This window comes from Stegodyphus dumicola, chromosome 10 (assembly GCF_044657685.1).
Source record: "Stegodyphus dumicola isolate Sdum_Otavi_A_Nest chromosome 10, ASM4465768v1".
In the NCBI taxonomy this organism is placed as follows: Eukaryota; Metazoa; Arthropoda; class Arachnida; order Araneae; family Eresidae; genus Stegodyphus; species Stegodyphus dumicola.
Window position 1 is genome coordinate 164,230,796 of NC_140777.1, and position 19,385 is coordinate 164,250,180.

Genomic DNA, 19,385 nt, shown 5'->3' on the forward strand with positions numbered 1-19,385 from the left:
TGCTTCAAAACACAACATAGCTCTTGCCTATATTTGACTTGAATAATTTGAAGACATTTTAAAAGAAAACATTTAAAGGAATATTCTTTTCCTCCATTTTGCATTTCTTCGGTAATGGTTAGCATACTCGGCGCGTATTCGATAGGTCCGGGTTCGAGTCCTGGGGAGAGCATTGCTCATTTTTCATGTTTCCTGCTTCAAATTAATCTAATTACTCTACACTGGCGCCCGATTTGAAAGATGGTGCATGATTATTCTTTACCACCAGGATTTGGCGATTCGATTCCCTAATCCCCGCCGCCCTTTAAAAGGAGGAATATTATCTCCCTTCTTTCTGCATGCATTTGTGGTTTGACGGTTAACACACTTAGCGCGAACTCGAGAGCTCCAGGTTCGAGTCCCGGAGAAGGCATTGCTCATTTTTTATGTCTCCCGCTTCAAAATAACCTAATGACTGTACAAGGAAACCGGAAAAATATATTAGTATTCACACGGAAATAGCCTTAATGTGCTTTGTCGTATTCAAATAACCTAACCTCAAATCTAACGCCCACTGGCAGCCGAGTGGCAATGTTAGTTCGAATTCGAGTTTACATCTTGACAAACAAGCTGCTGGCATGGGAAGTTCCGGGAGCCGAGGAGTGCTGCTCTATACATCTGCGGGATCCAGACAACACCCGATCAGTTTATGTAAGCCGCCCGGATATGCGAACCTACTCTCTCATGTTCAAATATGGTAGTTTTATTCCGTTTGTTGAAATACACTCATGTCCATAAATTAAGGATAATTCGGAGTCACGCGGAAATCGAACTCTAAAATAAATATATCACCTGTAAAATCACTACACACATCTTCAAAAATCATATGCAAATTTCAGGAAGTAACCAGATGACACCGATGGTACGTCACAATGACGAGAGTGTAAGAGAGTGATATATAAGGAATACAGGCAAAGAAGTAAAATTGTTCGCAGTGCGTTTTATAAGCATTTCAGTGCAATAACCGAATAGTTATGACCCAAAGGACGCATTTGGATGATTTTTTACGTGATAGAATTATCGGCCGTCTGGAATGTGGGCGTACCCAACTGGAAGTATCAGACGAACTTGGAATTGCCCAGAGTGTCATCTCCAGGCTTTGGCAACGATTCCAAGATGATGGTAATGTGAGTAGACGTTACAGCACAGGTCGCCCCAGATTTACAACGCCGAATGAGGACCGGTATTTGGCAATTACTGCCAAAAGAAACAGGCGGAGCACAGCCTCAGACCTGTATCGTCAGCTCTCTTCAGCCACTGGTACGACAATTTCAAGGCAGACCGTGTCCAGACGCTTCTGGCAGATTTGTCTATATGCTCGTAGACCTGTCAGATGCTTTCCACTTACTGCAACTCACTGTCGTCTGCGGTTAGCCTGGAGTAGAGAGCATGCATTGTGGACACCGCAAAAGTGGGCTTGTGTGATGTTTTCTGACGAGTCCAGGTTTAGCTTGCAGTCTGATTCTCGCCGGACTTTCATATGGAGAGCTCCAGGAAAACATCCAGGAAAACCGTTACCACCAAGAAAACATCATTGAACGACACCGTTACGGTGGTGCAGGAGTGCTCGTTTGGGGTGGAATTATTCTGGGTTTCAGAACTGACCTGCATGTTCAAATTGGAACCATGACAAGCCAAATCTGACGGGGCGTCATTCTGGAACAACATGTACGTTTGTTTCGAGGCGCCATGGGCCCACAATTTGTGTTTATGGATGACAACGCCCGTCCTCACCGTGCAAACATCGTAAGCGAATGCCTTCAATCGGAGGATATCACACGTATGAACTGGCCAGCATTCTCACCGGACTTGAATCCAGTAGAGCACGTGTGGGACATGCTTGGCCGACGAGTTGCAGCCCGTCAACCTTCTCCTACATGTCTAACGGAACTTCGGAGAGCATTGCGTTTTGAGTGGTGTAATATCCCCCAAGATCAGATCGATAATTTGATACTAAGCCTGCCTAGGCGTTGTACGGACTGTATTGCATCGTCTGGGAGACATACAATGCATTAACAATCATACCAACAATGTAATATAGTTTTTTTTGTAAATAGGTTTTTTTTTTGTAATTTGCTCCAGGGAGAAAAAATCGCTAATTTTTTTAATAATATCAAACATATAGCATCTTTTTTTGCTCTTTACCTTTTGTTTAATAAATAAGCTTTACAAATAAGTAAAATTTGTTTTGCTTCTAACTCTTCCTTTGCCTGATTTTGCATTATCCTTAATGTATGGGCATGAGTGTACTTAGCTGGGTTTCTTCTTTTATCACGATGCATCTGCAAACGATTTTGTTTCTGAGGTTGCTGGAGAGGAGCTGTTGCTTGGGCGGTAACTGGAGCTGAGGTTAAAAGGTGCCCGTATTTCTACTGTTAAGTGGTGGTCTGGTCCTTGCAATGTTCAAGGAGCCCCTAGAGCTTTAGCCATGTGGTCGCTCACCGCTGTTGGGAGCAGGTACCTGTTGCCTCTCATGCTCGTTGCAATTTCTGTACACTCGTTAAAAACTCGTTAGACTTTGTCTTCGCGAAAGGTGGAATTTGAAGGTGAAAGAGTCAAATCGTTTATGAATGTGGAAGTGTCGTGTGCTATTTGCATTTCATTCACGAAATTCAAATAAGGAGAAGATAATGCTGATCGGTAGGCTGTGAGCTCGAGCACAGTGCGTAAGTATATATTTAAATCAAATTATGAAATTCAACACAAAGCATAGAAAATAAAATCAAAGCAGTGCAACTAATGTTATAAGTTACTAACTCCAGTATATGAATGCAGCAAAGCAGAACTGTGAAAATGCTAAATTATTAAAACGTTAGGTGCTTCAAGAAGTGCTAAATTAAATAAAGTTAAACGCTATTAAAATGTAAAGATTATGCAGAATTCAAAATACTATTTTTAATTGCAAATATCTGAAGTACAAAGATCAAAATACAAAATTATTTATGCAAAGTACTACATTATGGTGTAAATTACAGTTCTTCTCTAATGTAGGTATAGAGAGTACGAGAAGTGATGTACAGGAAGAATTTGTAAGTGGTGAAAGAGAGAATTAGAAGTTAATTAAAAATTTATTAATTAAACCGGGGTTGCTGAACTGGAAACTGGAACGAAAAAGGAGAGTTAGAAGAGAGAATGTTATAAAAGGTAGTTCGTAGACTGTGGGATGGTTAAGAAACGAGAAACAAGAGAAATAAAACTCAGTAAAAAAGGGAGTCGAAAAGAAAGGGGAGTCGAAGAGAGTGTATAGAGATGCTAAAAGAAACTTTATTAAAGGGAAATAATTAAAAAGAGACGCAGTATTAACGCAGCATTAATTTGCGAAGAAATAATAATAAACAAATTCCCCCTCTCCTGTCGTTTCGCAATGCTGAACATGATACATGAGCACATCATTTTGAATGCATGATTTTACATTTTGTAGCTTGAATTTCTGAGGATTAATTTTTAAAATACTATCAAACGTACTGTAACTGTTTAAGTTCAATTGTTTCAGTTGTTATACTGGATTCTGAATACGAAGATCTGATTGTAACTTCTTTCAATTTTTATGATTTGTCACTTTCAAAAATATTTTAATACTAAAAGAATTAAAAACTAAAATTGTTCGGTGGTATTAACTTGTAATCCGATGTTTCGAATTTACAATTTTATCAGTTACCATTTTCATTTCTAAGACTCGCGAAGAAATCCTGGAAAGTTTCGAAAAAGCTCTACCTTCCCAAATATCACTAGTTTTTATATTTTTGATTGCTTATATGTACAGCGATTCAACATTTATTTATTTATTTATTGTCATTGTGCGCTTCCAAATATTCGTAGTCATCTGTACAGTTTTCTCGAAAGTATCGAATGTTCCTGGTTGAAAGATCTGCAAATAAAATTTAAGTAGAGAATGCTTATTTTGTAAAAAATATCAAAACTGACTTAAAAATCGACTGTGTTTAGAAAAATTAGAAAACGAAATTCAATGTAAATATTTTTATGCTAAATTTTGTAGAGTCATTAGGTTATTTTGAAGCAAAAGATTTGAAGAAATGAGCAATGCCGTCGCCAGGACTCTAACCTCGGACCTCTCGAATACGCGCCGATTGTGCTGACCATTATACTACGAAGGCATGCAGAAAGGAGGGAGAGAATACCTTATATACTCCCCCTTTTATAGGACGACTGAGGATCAGAGGACCAATTCGCCAAATCTTGGTGGTGAAGAATCATCATCAACCACCTGTTAGTTCGAGCGCCACTGTAGAGACATTAGGTTATTTCGAAGCAAGAGACATGGAAAATGAGCAATGCCCTCGCCGTGACTGCAACCTCAGACCTCTCAAATACGCGCTGATTGTACCTCTCAAATACGCGCCGATTGTGCTGACCATTACAAGTAAATGGGAGGAAAAAAAAAAAAAAAAAAAAAAAAAAAAAAAAAGCATTTTTGTCATATTCTGCAAAAGACTCTCACCTTTCATTTGTAATCATAATGCAACCGTAATATTTGAAAAGCTGAAAATATAACTCTATTTCCCAAAGAAATTTTAAAAGAAACATAAAAGAATTTTGTAGTAAATCATTATACATTTAGTACCAAGTCCTAGATCTAAAATCACCGAGAATTTGGCGATTCCAGATTTCGGATATTTCTGGATTTTAGATTATCAGTTTAAATTTTGTAAGATGATATTTCAGACATGACCAAACTGGACCTTCCTTCATTTCCCAAGTCAGATAGATAAATTCTAAACCAACATTCAAGGGCCGAAGGTGTGATTCTGAACAACATAAATATACCGTCAATCAATATACTGTTTATTTGGCCACGGTACCACTTTCCTACCCAAGACGTTTGACTATTACATGTTCACAAGGACTCGGAAATTTACGTTTTCAGTGCACAGTATGGGAATGAAAGAAAAAGTTACTGAAATCGCAAGATCCTTTAATAATCTGAGCATCAACAGACTGTTTGAAAATTAAATCGATTTTTGAAAGTTGGCTGCAAAACTGATGGATTCCCGACTTTTCCAAATGTTTCCTTTAAAATTTCTTTGCAAAAGGAGTGGAAACGACAACGAAACAGAAAGGAGTAATGGTTTATATGAAAATTATTTAGTGTTATTGCTACAGTTTCCAAATAAAGAATCTAAACATTTCCTAAAACTGCTTTATTTGGCAACATTTTCCCAAACATCAGCACAATCTCGCTAAATTTAAGCCTAGCCGGTATATTTCAAGAGGAAGGTATTTAGGAGATCTAGAGTTATTTAGTTTCAAACTATCATGTATACAATATTTCACAAGCTAAAACGTACCATAAATACTGTACACATATAATCGCAATAATCACACATAAATACAAAAGTCTAATGTATGCACCTCATGACGTCCTTGTACGGAATATTAAATTATACACATTTTCTTGCATTTAATTTAAACTTATTGAATTGAATTAAATTTACTTCTTCGATAGCGCATAAACTCACTTAGCAGCGTTACATCTCATTCATTTATAACTCAGAATGCAAAAAAATTATGTCATTTGAAGAATTATCTAATCGTTGCCACATGCTCTATTCAAATACTATAATAAATCTAAAACGATGTATTTAAAAAAAAAAAAAAAAAAAAAAAAAAGGTTAACAGTTTTTTACAGAAGATTCAGCGCTGTTTACCTAATACGCATGCGCTACTCCTAAACATCCCCCTTTGTCCGAAACAGACTGGCGACAGTATTTTCTGCTAATATGAAACACTTATTTCTTGGAATTTCATTACAGATATATTTCTCATTCAATTAATTCAGTTCTTACCTCGCGGCAAGGAAAACAAAATAAAAACACACAATATCTTCATTAAAAATTTAGATTTAGAGAAACATAAAACACCAAATACAGTTAAAACGATTAAAAGAACAATTTTTACAATTAAAATTACAGTTTCTACGCAAAAGAAAAAAAAAAAAAAAAGGGGGAGGGGGATATCCTCCAGCGGGCAAGAAGACAGATTTTTCGGTACATAAAACTGAAAGTTTACTTTTGGTCTCACTCGGCACACCGAAAGCGCAGAAACTGATTTAATTTGTTGTGGATGCTATGCTTACAATATGTGGACTAACTTAATAACTTAAAAATGATAATTCCAGAAGGGATTATGCATAATTTAATTCGGTATAATAAAAGATGTTACTTTGTTGTTGCGAAGCTTAGTTTCCCTAGATTGGCAACAAATCCACTATTCTGCTAAGTTTCAAATGTAAACAAATATGGCTGTTATGGTAAAAAAATTAGGCCTAGCCGCACTTAAACAACTTTTAAATTGTTGATAATTCTACGACTATAACATGCAGGTTAACTAAAGGCATAAAAACCTTAACCGGAAGATAAGAACAACATAATTCAATCATTTTTAAAGCAAAAATTGCAAAATTTACTAGCATATAAGGCTAAAAAACTAAGATCACTGAGCCGGGTAACAGTGTATATATATATCCATATATATATATATACATACATATATTTATATACTTTTTGGTGAGGCTGATTGAAACCAGATAGGGAGATGCACATCTTCATGTTATTGCAGCCCCACGTACAAATTTTCAACGTTCTGAGACTATTCGTTTTTGATTATGCAAGATACATACGTACGTACGTACAAACGCTACGAAAATATCTCTTCTGAATACATTTTAAATCAGTTTTCTAATTCGTTTGGGGAAAAAGAGTCCTTTATTTTGTCCTTACATACAGTTGTTACGCACAAAAATCCTTAAATTGCATTCGATAGCGATCAAAATGGATATTTTCGTTGAAATATAGTACCCGGAGTTTTTTGTAATTACAATACTTCCTTTACTTTGTACAAGGAAGTAAAACCTGACAACAAATATCCACAAATTAAGAGTAACACAATAAATGATAGTATACAAATTACAAACAAGATATTCACATTTATTTACAGTACTATAGACATACTGGGTTTAATTAACACTTCTGGTTTTATAATGTACCTTAATAATGAGAGATGCAAATTTAACAAACTACAACTTAAAATACACAATTGTAATTTCTAGTTTTTAGTTTGATTTATTTAATTATGACAAAGTACTTAACTTAGGAACATAGCCGTCGGGAAGGATTTCCTAAGAGAAACTGGATCGTATATATGTTTACACATGGCAAAAGCCATGAAAACGTCAATGCAGTCAACCCATTTACTGGGGTTCGAAACTTGGACCGAACTACCACTATTCAGCCGACTTTTTGGCCGCTGCTGGGCTTCTAGTTCTTGTTTAAATATCTAACTTTTGATTAAACGTAGGCAACAACAACAACAATAGAACTTGGAATGATTTTGCATTTTTAAAGTGTTTTGTTATCAAGTTATATCAACTATACAACAGATTTTGAAATTATTACTACTAATTACAGCTGTGTTAAAAAATTTATCACTCTATTATTTTGCATTGTCTTACATAAGCGCGTTGCTGCAGATCATAAAAAGGTATGATATTCATGTGCGCGGTCCCACACACGTCGCAATCTTCCAGCTGCTACGAGGTGTAAGGCTCTTACATTGCAGAAGATATATGTTCAGTTACGGTTCCACTTGCTATAATAAGAATCATAGCTTTGCAGTTGGTGTCAAGGGATTTTAGGACACTGTATCTGTCACCAAACCTCTCGATCTTAGGAAGGCTGACGGACCAACGATCTTGTTGTTCTCTGATATCATTTCAACGACAACGAAACAGAGAACTTTAAATACAACCAAAAAAAAAAAAAAAAAAAAAAAAAAAAAAAAGAGTTCATTCTCAAAACTGTTTTAGACAAGACAACAACTCAGAAAGCTCCTAAACTCTTGCTGCTAGCGAGATCTTCACATTATGAGGGCAGTAACATACAATGTTTCTAATGTTGTTATGTATTGTTATTGGAACTTCGCATAGATTTATATTAAATTCATTTTAGCTCTATATAAGTAACGCGCAACATTAACAAAAGCAGCCAATCCCATTTGCCACATGAAATCAGTCAGTGCAGCTTACCGCCATCACCCGTACGCATTCATTTGCGACTAGACTGTAAGCAAGAAGCCCAGCAGTTATCACTGAAAACAGGCATAACAGAGTGGATATCTTGTTCATCTAGTTCTAACCCACTAAAGAAAGATTTCACAGTTCTCGTAACTGTTTGGCACTCAATAGAAATAACTATAAGTATATTGCATTTGATTTTAAAGAAGCTCATGGGTCGTTGTTCAAGAAAAAAACCCTTCTTCACTGCGAAAATGAAATCCCAGCATCCGAATTATCTAAAGGATACTTTAAATGGTTCACTAAACAATGAAAAATTGTTATTTTTTTCCGTGGGTTTAAATTTAATCGGAAGTATTCTATATACACTGTGAAACATACGTACATAGAATTTTGCCATGAACGCATCGATTCTGCAATACAGCATGCATTGTCCCAAAGAGGCTGGAGTTTTTTCCCATGCGCTAGAAATAGTTTACTTCAGTTTATCATTTGGATTGCCAACGTGCAGATCAATGCAGAAGTTTCACGCAGTTAATTATTGCATATTATTCAAGAGCAATTAAACATATATAACATTGCAGTTTCCAAGACGATTCTGTTCCGAATACAGAATTAAATCATTGATATATATGAGTATGCATATTGAATATGCATCTGTAAAAATGCATATTTGACTAATGTTTTCGAGAAGTATTGAAAAGAAAACTTGGCACACCAGTGGCAACTACGCGAAGCATTTATTTCGGTTTTCATTATATGAAATACCATATCATCAAATGACATTATTTTATCTATGTCACAGCCCTCTGTCAAGATATTAAAGCCGGCCGTACCAAAGTACCTCTAGATGTTGTACCGCCATTTTGTTATTGGATTATTTAGTTTATGACAAAGTGCACGAGGGTTATATGACTAAGGGAAGGGAGGCCTTTGTGGAGGACTTTCTAAAATAGTTTCAGATGCTGTGTTAATATCTGTTTGAATTAAATCATGAAGTAGAACAAAAAGGGTGGCACCTCCGTGTTTCCGATTATCTACATCAATTCACGGTGATTTTTTACAGCTTAGCTATTATTCTGCATGACAAAGAATCATAAGCAATATGTGATACAAAATGTTTGCACATCAATGTATTAATTTATAGAACACATTACAAACTGTTAGCTACTCTAATTTCAATGTCTAAGAAAAGTAATATTTTTTCTTTGTCTACATTTAAAGTTAATTTTCGTTTAAAAAATTGCAAAATATACAGTTCCAACTCTTATGCAGCATTTGTGTGCTTACGGCAATGATTTGTCATTCGTTACAAAACAGCTTGATAAAAATAACAATTAATAAAAACAAACAACAGTTAAAAAAAGGTATATAACAAAATAGTTACAGAATACATACATACACCTGTAATACTTCATTTAAAGAATAATTTGTGATAATCAGATAGAATATATTGTATGTAACACTGTTGGCATTAATATTGCAACATCATGGAGGAAGCAGTACGACGTGAAGTTCGCATCATAGATAGAGCTTAAGAATCTTTTGTAATGCAGTTTCTGAAAAAATAATGGGCTTCTATAATACCACATTTAGGAGGCGTTATATGAGCCCATTATCCGTACGGAAATCGCATTCCTTTCTTACCTGTTGGACTAGAAGTAAAGAGTATGTGTATAATAAAAAGACAGAACATATAACAGCATATGCACGAATTCAAAAACCAAGTTATCGTGACTGTGATTTATTATATATTTCTGCTCGCATTGTCATGAAACAGATGATTGAGGAAAGGATAGATGAAGCCCATACAAACTCACAATGACTATTATATTGCATGTCTCCGTGAGGACAGATATATTGTGCGAATGGCTTGTACTGACCTTACGACCACATAGCGCATCCTACTATCGAAAATACAATACGGGGCACAGCCAAAAGTGTTTAAAAGCACAGTGAAACTTCATCTTAAGAGTCATCGATTGTTTGTATGGCCACATTGCTTTGCATATTTTTAACAATACAGTAGAAGAGCCTCATGTTAATACGTATGTAGAACAATTCACATGGACTCATAAATGGCTTGATATCATGTTCTCAGATAAATCTGCTTCTGCATAGAAGTGACATATGCGCCTATGACATCATGACATAAATGCTCGTTGAAATCTTGCCTTATGCATCGTCATGTCGGTCCATCAAGATGCATCTGGTAGGCATATCTGGCACCCTGAACCGATCAGCGTATACTATAGGCATTTTAAGGCCTTTGGTCGTTCCATATCTTTAGTAATACTTACAGCCATTTTTCAAACAGGATATTGAAAGACAACGGGTTAAACTCAGCGTCCAACATTTCCTTTACACATAACAGCTATTCTTTCCTCTTAGCTGAGGTCTACATTGAAAAAATCTTTTCTCGACTGAACACACCTGGTCTATGATGTTACATTCTGGAACCGAAAAAGCGCTCCCCAGTGGTTATAACAGATGAACCAAGGTAATAAATTACAGCCGCCTGAATTGTTATATCCAAAAATGCCATCCAAAATTATTTTCGAGTCTATGTGTCGTCTGACAGTAGTTAAGTTTGCGCGGGATGTCACATTCAGTACTGATCATAGCACATTTTATTGTCCAACGTACCTGAAATGTTAATGATTGTGCTTTTGCATGATTAGGTATCTATAAAATAAACCTAGCTGTGTAACTTTTTCTTCTTCTTCTGTTTCACGTTGAATGGCTCCTCACGGCTTGCAGCAGTGTGTGGCTGGGAGAAGTAAATTAAAAAGTACCGCGTAAGTGTTCAAACTTTCACTATGTGATATAGAGCAATAAACCAGACACAGTGGTGGTGGTGTATTTAATTATGGCAAAGCACACGAGGGCTATCTGCCTAAAGGGAGGGATGCCTTTCGTGGAGGACTTTCTAAGGGAAACTGGCTCGTATACACGTTACACATGGGGAAAACCACGAAAACGCCCATGCAGCCAGCCCGTTCGCGGGATTCGAACCTCAGACCGAACTACCAGTGTTCAGCGTCTTTACCGCTCGGCCGCTGGTGGGCCCACCAGACACAGTGAAACACAGTTCTTAAAAAACTCCCAATAGTGTTTTCTTACAATAATCACTATATATCTGTATGTTTTTCTCAACCTGAGGGTAACTAAACAGTTAAACTGGAAATCGTCACCAAAGTATAAAGGTTTAGGCTTAAATAATATCCTTTACTTTTAAAAGTGAGAGAATGAGTAAGTATGTGCATGTGAAAGAGACAGACAGGTATCAAAAGAGAGAGAGAGAGAGAGAATAACTGTATTCTATAGTATGTTTTCGCATTATTTCACTTAATAATACAGAAGGTGTATGGTCTAGTGAACTCTACACTTAATATAATAATATACATAAATATGGTTAGTTTAGTTAAGAAATTACGCACTCTAAGAGTTTTTAATATTTAATAAAGGCCTTAGACTACATAATTTATCAATTAAACTGATCATACTTATGGACATTATATGATATCCTGTTTCGTATAGATTCACTATAATCGGGATCTCGGAACATCTTATCCACGAATTAGGGGACATTATTCTATATCCTATCTGATTAAATGAACACCAAAAAGAATCGTTTACATTATGTATTTAAAAAAACTTCCATTTAGAAGCATTTATTTAAAAATAGAGTAAACGAACACTAGATAGAATCACTTATATCGAAATGCAGAGTATAGATTATAGAATTACTTATAATCGCATTAGTTCATTTATAATTGCAGAGAATGGATTATAGAATCACATATAATGTCGAACTGACAATAAAAAAGCATCATAAAATACATAAATTAAATACCTAAATAATAGATAAATTTATGCTCATCTCTAAAAACATTTAATTAATTTAAAAAGCAGCTATTTTATTCTATTCGAATATTCGTTACACTTTTACAGACAACATTACATTATTACACAAAACATATGCATATAATTTATATTCCTTCCTTTCACTTTTGTTCTTGTGCAAATATCTGAGACTCAAATGCAAAAATGCATGATACTATGGCTTCAAGCTCTTCAAACCAATTTTTTAGACCATCTTACTATCCCTATTAAAAGAAAAGGTGTAACATATTTTAAACATAATTCTTATATGCACAAACAATCACCATAAAATTCAGATTATTTAATAACATGTTTGATGCATTTAATAGAAATATTGAAATATCCTTAAATATAATATAAAATGTGATACTCTTAAATGATTATTTAAAATGCTAGGCTTTTCGATATCTTATCCTGCTTGTCATCTGACTGATTTAAAACGTCCCTTATCTTTAAAATTTACAGTGCTGCAGGATTCAATATCTTGCTTAACGTTTAGGTCTGTAGAATTTAAAGTTTGGTAGACTGATTTAAGGATCTTCAGGAAACTGAGCATTCAGTTTACAACGAAAATTTAGAATACGTAATTTAATAAAAAAAGTTCTTCCAAACAGACCAAATTCTCGTTAATATAACTATAAAATGTTATCCATTTTTTTTACACTTACGATACCTGCAGGGTCTTTCATATTTGGCCAGAAGCACAAGAATGTATTTCTTTTAATAGATTTTTTTAAAATTCTTCTTTGGATTTTCTTGATATAAAGATATTATTCATAGGTATTTCAGAGAAAAAATGCACGAAAAGTTTCAAAACTAAATATCAAGAATTCAGCCACTTATACTGAAATGGCTAAACAATTTTCATTTCTGTTCGATTATCAGATTCTGGTTTTATTCAGGAATCAGCCATCTGACACTATTGTCATAAATGGAAATCAGTAACTTAATAATGTATTGTAAATACTGCTTAAATTCTGTTATTAATTTAATTATTTTTCATTTGATAAATTAGAGATTTTCATGGTGGGTTCTAATGGTTCGTAAAAAATACTTACATAAATAGTACATAAAAGATAAGATAACTTACATAAAAGATTTAGTCAAACTTTTTTAACGCCTGCTATCGACTTATTGTTAAAAAGCTAAATTAATGAGTTTTCCTTAACCAATTTTTCTTCCGCAGATGGCATTAAGTGTCAGATTTGCCCCGTTCCAGAATTTGAATTTCAGTATTCCATATCTTATTTTGTGATTAATAAATATTTTTAATTAATTTAAAAGTCAAATTTAACTCATAAAATAAATATTGTTTGTCTTTTTATTATTAATTTTATATATTTAAAATTAGGTTTTCACTTTAAATGAATGGAAAACTTCAATTTAGTTCACAATTTTCTTAAGGTAGAATTTTGTAAAAACAGTTTTAACACTATTTAGTAGGACGCTTATGTAATAATAGAATATAATTTCACACACACCGAAGTACTATTGAATTAAGGATCCCTGATTATTAAGTTGGGGCTCCTTTGGTTTTGATAACGACTATTACATCATAAGGCATATATTTAGCTAGTCCACGTATTTCAAAGGTTTGGAGTGCCAGATGTCTCTGTAATTTTCCATAAATCAGTTATGATCACTGATGGAGTACGATACGCTTGCATACATTTTTCTAAGATATTCTAAATGTTTTAAATGGGAATTAAACCCTAGATTTTTGAGGCCGTTTAAACAGGAAGAATTCAATGGCATGCTCTCGAACAAGTGATAGCCAAGCGGGATCTGTGACAGAACTTGTTGTCTTGCTGGTATCCTTCATTTCCATCTGAATGGCAGAAAAGCATGAATGGATATAAGTGATTGTCCAACGGATGTTTGGTATAATTATCAAATGTTCCACCCATTGCTAAGAAAAAAAAAAAAAAAAAAACACTTCAGACAATCAATGAGTTGTCACGTCCTTATATAATTCCAGTCTGACATTCTGGATTTATGACTTCATGAGGCTGAACCACATTTTTAGCTTTCAACCAATGTAATGCAGTCTGAATCGAAACTCATCACTCTGTGTTACTCGCTATCAGTCATCGATGGTATAGTTGTAACATATTAACTGAATTTAACTAACTAAGTTTCATTTTTAAATTTGCTACTCTCCTTTTGTCACGTACTCGTTCATTCCATGATTTATGCAGATTTTATTGGTAAACTAAACAGCTTAGTATAAAGTAAGACAAAGAATACGTAACTGTATGAGAGAATCAGTTCAACATCTGGCTATGAAGAACGTCCATGATGCTTGCCTACGATTTAACGCGCGTCGCTGCTTGAGAGAAAAAGAAATATTTAGAATTTCCCGACTATAGCTTTTGGTGGTACGTTAAGACTTCATCTAGCTCTTAATTTATACGACTCGAAGTTCGTACTTCTCATCAGAAATTACTTAAAACTGCAAGCAAGAGACTTTAAGTTCCAGTCTGTTTCTGTGTCAAGTCTGAGAGGCTGGAAATTTTGCTTTGTACTATTTTAATTTGTTCCTCACAAGTCGCGAGGTAGAATAAAGTTTATGCATTAGTCCTTGCGTTTTTACTATTTATGTAAGCTACCAGCAATAAATCGCATCATAGCTTTTAAGTAATAGTAAGAAATGAGAGCCGAAGCAGTTGGTAGTTATAATTTACCCCCTTAATTTATTATATAATTCACAGTGTCCTGTGTTCCCCCAATATGTTCCATGCAAGGTTTCGAGCAAGATGGCGTACAGTAAGAAACAGTACTTTCGAATATCTTCGGCCTTTGAATTCATACAATAAAGTGAGTGCTGCACAGTCTGTCTGCTGACTGTCCAACTGGATGCCTAGTTCTTCAGAGTTGTCACCAGAGCTAAGGTTTGGTGTCGCTACCTGGTTACGAAATGGTTGAGTCTTTGAAGATCCAGGTTTGCTTGTCTCTTGCAGTTCACCCGATTTCTTGCCCCCCGATGGAAATTGTGAGTTTTACCCATTATGTTATTTTAAATAATTCGTAAATTTTGAGTTTTACCCATTATGTTATTTTAAATAATTCCTTCGAAAGGGCTGCATTCACGGCTGTATACATCTCACGGCAACGTTTTTACATAAGCAGAAATGAGGTAGCAATGCAAAGATATTTTTATAACGTTGCCCATCCTCAATTCAATGTCCCTTCAATGCATTGTCCCCGTAGAAAAAATTCCAATTTCTAATCTCTAAAATACTGTTTTGTTTTAATTGGTTAAAGGCAAAATGTTTTAAGACTATAAAAAAAATCCGGAAATATATAATTCAGAAATGCTTAACATGAAATTAGTTAAAAATTTAACATCGAATGATGTTTTACCAAAAACCGAAATATTAATCACCAATATGAAAGACTTTTGCACGTAAAATTAAGAGCTTTAATTTTTAAATGATGGAAACATGATACATTTGATTTGCTTCATTTGCTAATAAACACTCTTGCTCTTCGAAAATTTAATAAAACGTTAAATTTTATTTTTATAAACCTCATTTCCATTTAAAGCGTATAAAGTATTTCTATAAAATTACTTACATTATTTGAAAACTTTTTTTAACTGAACGTACATACCTATGATCAATACATGAAAGCCTTGAACAAGCCGTAGTTTTTTATTTGGCTTTCGAAAAAGATAAAAACTAGTTGCAATAACAATCAAGCGCTGAATAGAAGAGAGGTTTTTAGATATTTCTATGTCCTTCACGAAATTCTGGAACTCAATAAAATGTATTTTGGGCTTTTCGATGTTTCCTGGAGCTGTTTAACAAAATGGTCGCTGCAGCATCTACTGAATCAAATCTCGTCAACCGAGGGCTTTGAATCCATTGTGTAATCGATTTGCACATCTGTTTGTTGGTTATCACATAAAAAGCGGGTTTACATTTCAGTACACAGTACGAGGTATATGTGTTGCTGCAAGACAATCCTAACAATATGAATATTTAGAGGAAATATTAATTTTACAAATAAATATACAAAGGGTATTGATGATGAAGTCATTCATTCTACATAACAGTCTAATGATAAGTTTTCTCGTAAGTTTCAATACAATTGACTTATATGATTGAGAAATTGATAGGTAATGCCAGTGTGAATGCTAGCAATATGCATTACATATGTAAGAAGAGAGTAGGTAATGACAATCTATTAAATGACATTGTAAACTCTCAACAGCAATTAGCAATGGGAAACTAGCAATGAGAACTTGGCATTAAGAGGAGATTGAGTAATAATAGGTAATGATAGGAAATCAAAAGTTATTCATATTTTATCAAATGAGCCAAAATTCTTGTGTATTGTAAATGTAATGGAAAAAAAAAAAAAAAAAAAAAAAAAAGATGAAATGGAGCTACTTATCCAGTTTTAGAAAACGCAGAGACACACGTTTTTGGGGAACGATGTAATAAAAATGCTACAAAATAGATACATAAACTGAATATGAAAGAATTGTTGAAAATTGAAATAAAATAACTCATTAAAATGTTGACATATTAGCATTATATTTTATAATACTAATTAAATCTGCAATGCTTTTTCATAGTTATTATAAATTTATTATTCGAAAGCGAAAGGAACTTTGTCATGATCAAATCCTTCATTAGTCGACAAGTAATAACAGACATTTAAGTTTTCAAGAAAATTTCATTATTCTTAGAAACATTCCAGGTTAACCAGAAACTGCTGTTATTCATGCGGCTGGCCATTAGAGGGTGCAGCTTCCTGGTTAAGTTTTATATTTCATGACATTTATTTATAACATGGAAGAAAAGTCCTGCATTATTATTTATTAGCTTACATAAGAATGCTTCATCTTTTTTCTGTTGTTGCTAAAATATATTTATCAAAATACGTAAATCGGAAAGAAAAAGAACGAACGTAAAACTTAATCACAAAGCTGCTTAGTCTCTGAAAATTTTACAAGAATGAAATATTTGATTTTAATGTTTCAGATAAGATAATTTCAAAAGAATTTTAATAATCACCGACATTTTTAATAAAATAGAGTAAAATGCAGCTATATTATATGACATAAAGGGGAATCCAAAATTTAGATTAAAAAAACAAATAAAAAAATGTTACATTTCAATATACGGCAGTTTACAATACACGGCAATGCAATTAACATAAAAATTAAAAGTTTATTATTATTATTCAATGATTTTAATTCTACAAGTCTTTTAGTAGCAGAAATATCGAGCAGACGCCATCGGATTTGGAAATTCGGAAACAGTGCGTCTGCTTTTCTACAATGAATGTTACAGATGAGTAAAATTTTGACTTGTGAAGAAATAGCGTTTTTCCTTATACTGGAAAAAGGGCCTAATCTGGGTTGTAGAATGCAGATGAGCCCCGTTATAACTTCGAGGTACTGGAAGTTTCGTTCGCTGTATCCGATTCGATAAGAAAAGTAGATTATCTCAATATATATACGTGAAAACATTGTTTTTATATCTGTATATAGAAACGAAACACGAAATCATTAATGAACTTACCTTTAACTTTTGCTTAAGATACGCATGGTTGCAAAGGAAAGATTCAGTAACTTTTATAAAGAATGCCGTATGTATTTCAAAAGATTTAAAGACTGCAAAACCCCTATTTGGAGGACAGAACATAGACAGCATTTATATTCAAACAAAATGAAACAAAATGATAAGGATAAAATCATTTCATCTCCTAAGCGATGAATCAACAGTATAACACTCAGTCATACAATTCATTCCTCCCTCTTTTCCTGAATACCGACAATTGAAAAGTTTGTTTCATAGTATTAGCCTTGAATAAAGCTCTGTTTGAAAACTTGGTCAAAAAATTTAAATGAAATCAAAGAACCCACTTATATTCTTTGGTTTAATGGTTACATACATAGTATACAAAGAATGTCATATGGTGTCTTCAGTTTTTTTAGTATGCATTTATATTAGGTATCACACATGTTTCATATAGTCTTTGTTTAGAAAACAGAGAAAAGTGGGATTCTGGACGGATGAAATGGGATCCTAACATCTTAAACGTGGATGATTTTAAAGTTTAACAATTTTCTCATTAAAACATGCAGAAATTCTGAAAAAAAAAAGAAAAATGTATAAAATTTTGAATTGAATATATCTTTGTAATTCGTTATATCCGATTTTCATACCGTTAGAAGCTCGCTATAGCAGTATAAAATAACATTGTCTGTAAAATATTGGACGGAAGAAAAAGTTCTTTCATTAAATCCGATGGTTCGCTATAAGCCGGGTTCGTTAAAGTGGGGTTAACTGTATTTATGTAAATTATAGATTATATAGATATATTTATATATATTTATATAGTAATTTCACCACTAATCACTTTCCTACTTACTATACTGAAAGTGGTAATGTCAAGAAACATTAACAACGATATACTATTTCATACATCCATAAAAGTCTTGGCTTGTTTTCAGACTGTGATCGTTAATAATTTTGCACTTATTACTTTATGTTTCACTTCATTTGTTGAATTTAATTGCAACTAAAAATTAATAAATTCGCACATAAAAAAATTATTGCTATTTAATACATTTCTGTGCTAATTGCTTGACGACGTATCACAAATCCATTTAAATGAAAAATTTTCGATCGCTAACTGTCTTTTGGATTTTCCCGTACATTAACATCTTTATTGTAAAATAACTTACACATATTAAAAAAAAGCTTTCAGAAACGTTTCTTTATTTACTGACCTTCTGAAGCCAGTCTTCAATAAATTCCTCCGTTACATGAAAAGCTAAGTTTAATATCTTAAAGCATGGCAGAATCTGAAAGCAGAGTGAAAGTTACAAACGATGAGCATTCTGAAAGTTAAGTAATTAGCAGGGATATTTTTAACAAAATTCGTTAGTTACTAAAATAAACTTAAAAGCTAATATATGAAGTAATAAAATAAAAGTTTTAATAGTTTAAACGTCAAAAATTATAAAGTTTGATATCTATTTTTTGTCTGTTTACATATTCCGTCAGCAATAATATAACTTCATTTAATTTCCTCCATTTGATAATCAAAGCACCGTTCCAGGAACTGTACAACTAATGATTTTCCTATAATGAAAAGATTATATCATATTTCCTCCCTTTTTTTACTAATTTTATCCCGTGAAAATCTAGAATGCAAAATTATACGAATAACTTATTCTACAAAGAACCTAGTTTACAGTAAGAACGAAAGAAATGAAATGTATTAATGAATAAACTACCGGTAATTATCACAGTACTACTTGTTTAAATGCAAACTACATTCAAATAAGAATACATAATATTGTTGCGCGCGTACGAGTGCGGCATACTGAATCGGTCGAATTACGATGTATTGAATCGGTGCGGTCGAATTACGGTATATTGAATGCACACAGGTCCAATGTTAAGTTAAT